This window comes from Mandrillus leucophaeus, unplaced genomic scaffold (assembly GCF_000951045.1).
Source record: "Mandrillus leucophaeus isolate KB7577 unplaced genomic scaffold, Mleu.le_1.0 Scaffold269, whole genome shotgun sequence".
Taxonomy (NCBI): domain Eukaryota; kingdom Metazoa; phylum Chordata; class Mammalia; order Primates; family Cercopithecidae; genus Mandrillus; species Mandrillus leucophaeus.
In genome coordinates, this window is record NW_012102798.1 from 3,560,552 (window position 1) to 3,567,817 (window position 7,266).

The 7,266-nt window shown below is 43.3% G+C and overlaps 1 protein-coding gene across 2 annotated transcripts in view; it reads right to left on the reverse strand.

Annotated features, from left to right (window-relative positions):
- PAK3 (p21 protein (Cdc42/Rac)-activated kinase 3) overlaps positions 1–5,650 on the reverse strand; it is a 301,905-nt gene extending 296,255 nt beyond the window's left edge. Inside the window, exon 1 of one of the 2 annotated variants that reach the window (XM_011984504.1) lies at positions 5,263–5,650. The gene's annotated coding sequence lies outside the window, so the exon portion shown is untranslated. The remainder of the gene's footprint in view (positions 1–5,262) is intronic. The other variant, XM_011984502.1, reaches the window with a different exon arrangement.
- Between the last annotated feature and the right edge of the window lie 1,616 nt (positions 5,651–7,266).

Genomic DNA, 7,266 nt, shown 5'->3' on the forward strand with positions numbered 1-7,266 from the left:
CGTTTTCCATAATGGTTGAACTAGTTTACAATCCCACCAACAGTGTAAAAGTGTTCCTATTTCTCCACATCCTCTCCAGCACCTGTTGTTTCCTGACTTCTTAATGATTGCCATTCTAACTGGTGTGAGATGGTATCTCATTGTGGTTTTGATTTGCATTTCTCTGAATTCTTTTCTATTTTTATCTCAAATTCAGGATTCAATTCCATTCTTTTACCCATAAGAAATTCCACTCTACTCCCTGTCCCTTGTCTATTTGGCGCAAAGCTCATCCCAGCATTTCCATTTCCCTCCGAGTTAAGATTGACAATTCCACCTCTGGGAATCTTTCATATTTAGGGAGCTTCTACCAATGACCCTAGGCTGTATACCAATACCAACAGCAAGCAGAGCAGGAGCTCTCCATCTACAAGGCCCTGAAATTACATGCACATGTCCATGGATGAGAGGCCTTCTCTGGGGAGTGCATCAGTAGCTTTCATGACTTTCAAGGGGATCCTTGGCACACAAGAAATGGTTGTTAATCACCAAGGTAAAAGGACTAGGATGATCACATCATCCACCATGAATCTTGGGCAGAATATCCAGTCCTCAGGTTACCAACTGGGTGCTTGGCTTGGTGAATCAGACAACTATACACTCAAGAGGAAAGAAGACAGAGAGAGAGAAGCATGTTCTTTTAGGGCTCCACTAGAAACCTATCCTTCTACTAAAACTGTTATGTGAGAGCCCACACTGCTCAGGACTGGACATGACCTCCAAGTTCCACCAAATGAGCCAACCCTCACTCCCCTGAACTACACAGGAAGGCAGCTAAGTCAAAGAGAAGAACACTGGGAGGCAGCAGATCTGAGTTTCAACTCTTAGAATGACTTCTGTTCTGTCATGTGGTAGCTGTGTGACCTTAGACAACTCACTTCACTTCTTCCATCCTCATTTTCCTTATCCAAACATAAGGTTTACAACAGAGAAACTTCCATAGGCGTTTGTAGCTCTACCATTCTATGAATGTCCCCCACTGAACAAGCATCTCCACTATGCACTCCAGAACAGAGATTAACTTCACTCTGGCATTACAGCATCACACAGTCTTAAAGTCACATGGTTCTCTCTTGTTGCTAACAGAAATCCTTCCAATTACAACTGAAGCTTGCTGCTTTTATGCAGAGAAGAGCTAATCTGAGAACAGAGTACTCTAGAACCAGTAACCGGAATGCCTTGACATTCATTTTGGGGTAGAGACTGAATGCCTTGTGCATCAGTCTCTACCCCAAACCCAGTTTGCAATGATTATCAGCCATTAAGTCTCAAGAACTCCATTCTCCTTTCAAGGCAGTTTGTAAAGAAAAAAAGTTTCCGGGAATTAATAGCAGTCAAGGGATCCAAGAAGAGTCAATAGTCACATGAGTGCTATTTCCTTTACCCTTAAATTTCCTTAAAGGTGGCCTCAGCTTCCCATTGACAAAATGGACAACTGAAACTGTTGTTCAAGAAGCATCTCCTGTAAACAGGACTCCAGACCAGGTTGGATGTTGGAGATACTGGAGAGAAATCCTGCACCAGCTAGCTTTCAACATGGCCCTTTACAACTGCTTCTGAAAGACAATTAGTCGAAGGATAAAAACAACTTTCCAACTAAACTTAATTCCTAATTCCAGGGTTCTCTGGTCAGTAATGTATGTTCAGGTTGATGGACTTTTTCTGAAGGCTGTACTGATGATACCTCTGGACCAGGAAATTAAAAGTCATGCTGAAATTTTCAGAATGCGAAAGGAAATAAACCCAGAGAACTGAGTTAGCCAAGATTGAACGAGGATAGGTCTCTGCAGTCAAAGCAGAGCGGAGAAATGAGGCAGTCTGCCCAATAACTCAGCAGAAAGACAGAATTTGGGCCTGCATTATCAGGATAATTGCCTTAATTCTTCACTTCACTTTAATAATAACCTTGAGTTTACATAGAGCCTTTCTTCCAAGCAGCTCAAAATACTTACAGAGATATTATCTTAGTTGTCATCACACCATCACAGTCAGTGAGAGTGATGATGATTATCAGCCTCATTTTACAGAGTGGGGATGGAAGGAAAACCTGGAGGGGTAAAGCGAGTCATCCAAGCTTACCCAGCAAGATGCCGACAGCCTCTGAACTCAGAACTCAGCGGAGAATGCTCTTAACCCAAAGAATGTTTCTCTCAACACCAGTAGACCCAAATGCTTGTTGGAACACCAGACTCTGTGGGTAATTCCAACTGAGAAATGCTGCATATTTTATACTCCTGGAGAGTCACAATATTCGTTAGGCTAGTAAAGACTTTTAGAAGCCCTGCAGTAAACAAAGCTGTTTATGTTTAAGTAAGAATTTCCAAAACTTAACTTGACCACAAAACTCTGTGTGTTTGTGTGTGTGTGGGTCGGGGGAGGTGTGCCCTACTAACATTCTATGGGACTAGTCTTCTTTAGAACCTACATCAAAAAACACTTTCTGGTAACTAGACAGACCTGAGCATCAACACAGCTGACAGATCAATTCAATTCCAGTCCAAGCTTTGGAGAATGTATCTTAGAGATACTGCCTGATACCTTCTGGTATTGACAGCCAGTGAACAAAGGACCTTTATGTGCCCAAAGTACCCTAGGCCATCAACTCCGCCCGCAGCAAGGTATTGTCCAGATGAGGAAAGAAGTCATTCAAGCTCATCTACTTCTGTCATTCCTTTCAAATAGAACCCAGGGCTATTTTTGGGTTCTCAGAACCCACACTCTTAACTAGCATAATTTTGTGACCACCAGGCATTTCCAGTAAAAATAATCAGTCTCTTAGTCTCACTCTCAGTGCCATTTATCAGCCTATGAATGCAATCAGCACCAACACAACAAAACAAGAGATTCAGAATGTGCCCCTGTTCTGGCTTAATTGCAAAAGTATTAGAGCAGTCATTATATATCCATTTAAAAACTAACATACAGCACAGAAATCTTGTACCATTGTTAATTACCAGTGAAACTACTAAAAGTACCTAAAATGTAAAAATTCCTCAAGATCTCGTTCAGGTTAATTTTTATTTTATATACAGTTTGAATGATAAAAGGTCACAGCCAATAGATTTAATATTCATTACTAGCATTTTCATATTTTCTTTCAGTATTTATTAAACATCCACAGAATAAGAGGAAATTCCTGCATTGAAGTTGGTAAATTTTTCAGAAAAAGTAAATTTAATGCAGGTATACCTGTCTTTATCCATTCATGGACTATTGGAAAAATTCCGTTAATCGATTTTTGGTTAAAAGAAATTCACTAAAGGTCAGAGAGGCATTGTTAATTAACATAATCTGATTATGAATCCTTTTGTAAAGCAGCAAATTCTGCAATGTAAATATTGTCCATTTAGTTCATTTGCCTTGCACTCTCACATTTACATATATCAGATTTGTTTAAAGCAAAACACACGAATATTAATAAATGAGCCAGATGTTTCCTAAGATAGAGATGTGTTGTGATCTTTATCAATCTGCAATACTGGTTTTTTTTTTTTTTTTGGATGTGCCACCAATCATCACTCCAAACCAGAAAGAACCATTCTGAGTTTGTTGAGAATTTGGCAGTCACACCTTCAAGGACTCCCTGCAGTCTCACTTAACTGTGACCTCTCTACCTTCATACATGCCATTCTTTCAACTTAGAATACCATTTTCCACTTAGTAACCTGGTGAATCAATTCTTCAAGACTCAACTCAAATGTCACCTTGACCATGAAGACTTTCTTGATCATAACCCCCATTCCCAATCAGGCAAACCTCCCTCAGGCTCCCACAATACCCTGCCTGCCCCTTGTCATACTTTATTCTAATTGTCTGTTTACACACTCTATCTTGCCTACCAGATTGTGCACTCCCTGTGAGCTGAGATGATGTTTTATTCATTTCTATACTTTCAATACTTGACGTTACTAACACATAGCAGGTATGCAAAAAAATATCTGCTGTTTGATTAATCGCTATCTTTAGCTGTATATTTTTGAACCCTGAATAACAATGCTTTATGAAAACCACAAATAAAAGTGTCAAAGAGAAGGTTTAGCAGTTTCGTTCACTTTTTATTGATCTCTTCTTTCTTTGATTAAAAAGTGGCCATACCAGTTCATACCTTATAATTCAAGAAAGAAAAAAAAAACACCTCTATATCAAATTCATGACTAACACATAGGTGCATTTAGTTTGTTCTTTTTAGTTCAAACATAGAACTACATCCTAGCACACCACTAACTTCATTGTAGTAAGTAAGACCTGAAGAAATTAGGATCCGCTAATTAAAATGGGTGTGGGAAGGCACTGCAGGGATCACTGTAAGAGCTTTGGATCCTCATTGGCTGAGAGAGGAAAACCTGCTAAGAAAGTTGGGCATCTTTGGGAGAACAATAACGCTATCTAGTAGGGCTTGGTCAACCTGGCTCGAAATTCTGCATCCGGAAAGTCCTAAGCAACAGTCCCAGCTGGGGGGATTTCCATCACTTTGAAAACGATCATTATCCTCCCAATGTGGGCAGAACAGGTTGGACCTGATCCACCTGCGTGTTGCTGCAGTCTGGCTTGGCATGGAATGAGACTCAAGGACATGTAATGCCAAGAGTAGCCCAGCCCCATGGCGCAGACACACACACACACACCACTACAACTCGCACTCACTGAATTCCACACAAAACCCATACCATCTCCACGACACACACCACTGCATTCCTGTGTGCCGTCACATACAGGGAGTGCCCTCTCACATTCTCTCGCTTCCCTAGTCGGCCCGACCCACACCCCACATTGCTGGCGGACTGCAGCCTAGCCTGGAGCTGGAAGCTGATGAGGACTGGTTTTGTTGTATGTAACAAAGCCCCAGGCACCCAGGTGCCCCGCTGGATCATCTCCATCCATCTCTCCCCGCCCCCATCCCTGAGCTTCCTGAACAAGAGAAAGCTCAGCCCGGGGAAGTGGATGCAGGGAGTAGGGACGCAAAGAAAGAGAGCTTCAGGGGTGGGCGGGGGCAGGAGTTTGGGCAGCTTCAGTGCTCTCTCGCCATGAACCAAAAAGGAAGGCGATCTGGCAAAGGGAACCAGCTGCCTTCCCAACCTTTCGCCCTCCATCTATTCATAGAGCAAGACTGAAAACTGAGAAATAATCTACCCTCCCTCCAGCCCCGTGCCCTCCCAGCGGCTGTTGGAGCCACAAGAGCTCCAGCAGCCCGCAACAAAGCGCCCCCCCCTCCCATGCACAGACCTGTTCCAGCCTCTTCTTGGTCAGAGCGAAGGACCGTGGCAGCCCAGGGTTCTGCCCTTCGCTGCTGGGCAGGAGGAGCAGGGGATGGGAGGAGGAGCAGGAACTGGGGGAGGAAGGAGGACGAGAGGGGATAGGAGATCACAGCCGCAGCGGCGGTGGCGGCGGCGGTGGTAGGAGGAGGAGGAAGAGAGAAGGAGGAGGCTGCTTCGGTGGCAGCTGCTGAGGATGCTCTGGCGACAGGCAGGGCTGGGCGCGCGGGGTGCGGGCTCACGTGCGCCCCATGGCCGGGGGATGCGCGCGCGTCTGGGTGTGTGAGAGCATCTGGGTGTATTTTGACTGTGATTATTCCAATTAAGACCTAGTCTGGAACTTGTGGTTCCTGCAGCCAGGCGGAAGTGAAACCCTTCCAGTCTCTCAAGCCTGACTGTTTGGGTCAGGGGGATGGGGGCTGTGGGGAGCGAGGGCGGGGAGAAGGTGCCCGTACCCCTTCCTTCAATCTTCTTTCTGGGCACTGGTAGCTTGCATCCACACATATCTCTGAAAACCCTATAGCCAAGGAGAAAGGAAAGAGACCAAGGACAGTTACCATCACCATCACTTTGCATTGAGTGAGCACTCACACTGTGCTGGGCACTGTCTGGACTAGTCAGAATATAATTTCTGTGTTCACTGTGATCGACATTTATGAGTTGGAGTGCCTATAACTTCATACAGCATTTACATCCTACCCTTTCTCCTCTATTTCTTTCCATTGCAATATCTCTGTCCCTGTAACCAAGTGGCATAAAATTAATTCTCTACTTTTTAGTCAGTTTATCCAATCAACATTACCGTGGTCCCTGGCTTCTCTGGTGACAAGGGGTCACCTAACTTTCTCACCATTTTTCCTCTAGGAATGGGGTACTCGGTTTAGATGAGGACCAGGACTGGTTTCTTGGGGATCAGAGGGTTGAAGGTCATCACGGATCCAGTTGGAGATCCAGTTTGAACCTGCATCCCTAAAGCTAACCTAAGAAACCAATTGTCAGAGACACAAACTTCCCTCATGATTCCATTCTTGGTGTTTGGAGCCCTGATGAAAATCTCCTTCCTACTCTTGATCTTTTCAGCATAGCATTTTGCTTCATCTTGCCTAATGGCTTATGCTTGTTGAGTACTTTGAGATTTACAAAGCACTTTCTAATAACAACTTCCCTACCGTAGCATCTCTTTAAATTAGGCATAGAAGATATCATTATTCTCATGTTACAGATAAGAAACTAGAGTTCAGCATGATTAAGTGGATGTGCCTAGAATTACATGCTAATAAGTGGCAGATCCAGAACTGGAACCCAGGCCTTTGGATTTCCAGGTCAAAGTTCTTTTTTAAAATTATATCTTGGAAAGAACCTTCAGATTCATCTATTTTCATGAATATGAAAGAACCTTCATATTCATGTTGGAAGTAATGGTTTAGTGAAGGAAGTTGAAATTGCTAACTAAAATGAGAGTTTAAAAAATGTTTTCAGTTAAATTGATACATTCAGATGCAATCCATAAATCAATAGACAAAAAAGAATTAACTTTTAGGCCTCAGACCCCAATCAGCACACATAATTATTCCTTTGATTCTGCTACCAGCTACTGCAGGAAAAATTTGAAATGAAGTTGCAGAAAAGAAAATAAGAAAAGAGTCTGAGTTTCCCAGGGTGAGAAACTTGTAAATGATTCCCCCACAAGCTAGATCTCTCTCCTCTAAGTCATGGGAATGAATCATTGTTTGCCATCCATGGAGGAAACCTATCTCCTACACACCAGCCTGGGCAGTCTCAAGCATGTGGATATTAAACAAGAGAGGCAGGTTAGTGCAGTGGACAAAAGCTAGACTCTGGAGACAGGCAGCCTTAGTTGGAAAACCTTGGAAGAGGACCCAATATCAATGGCTTCCCCTGTAAAGTGTGTGTAGGGGTGTGAGAATGAAATGAAGTGATGCAAGTGCTTGAGATACAGCAAGCCTCAATAAAA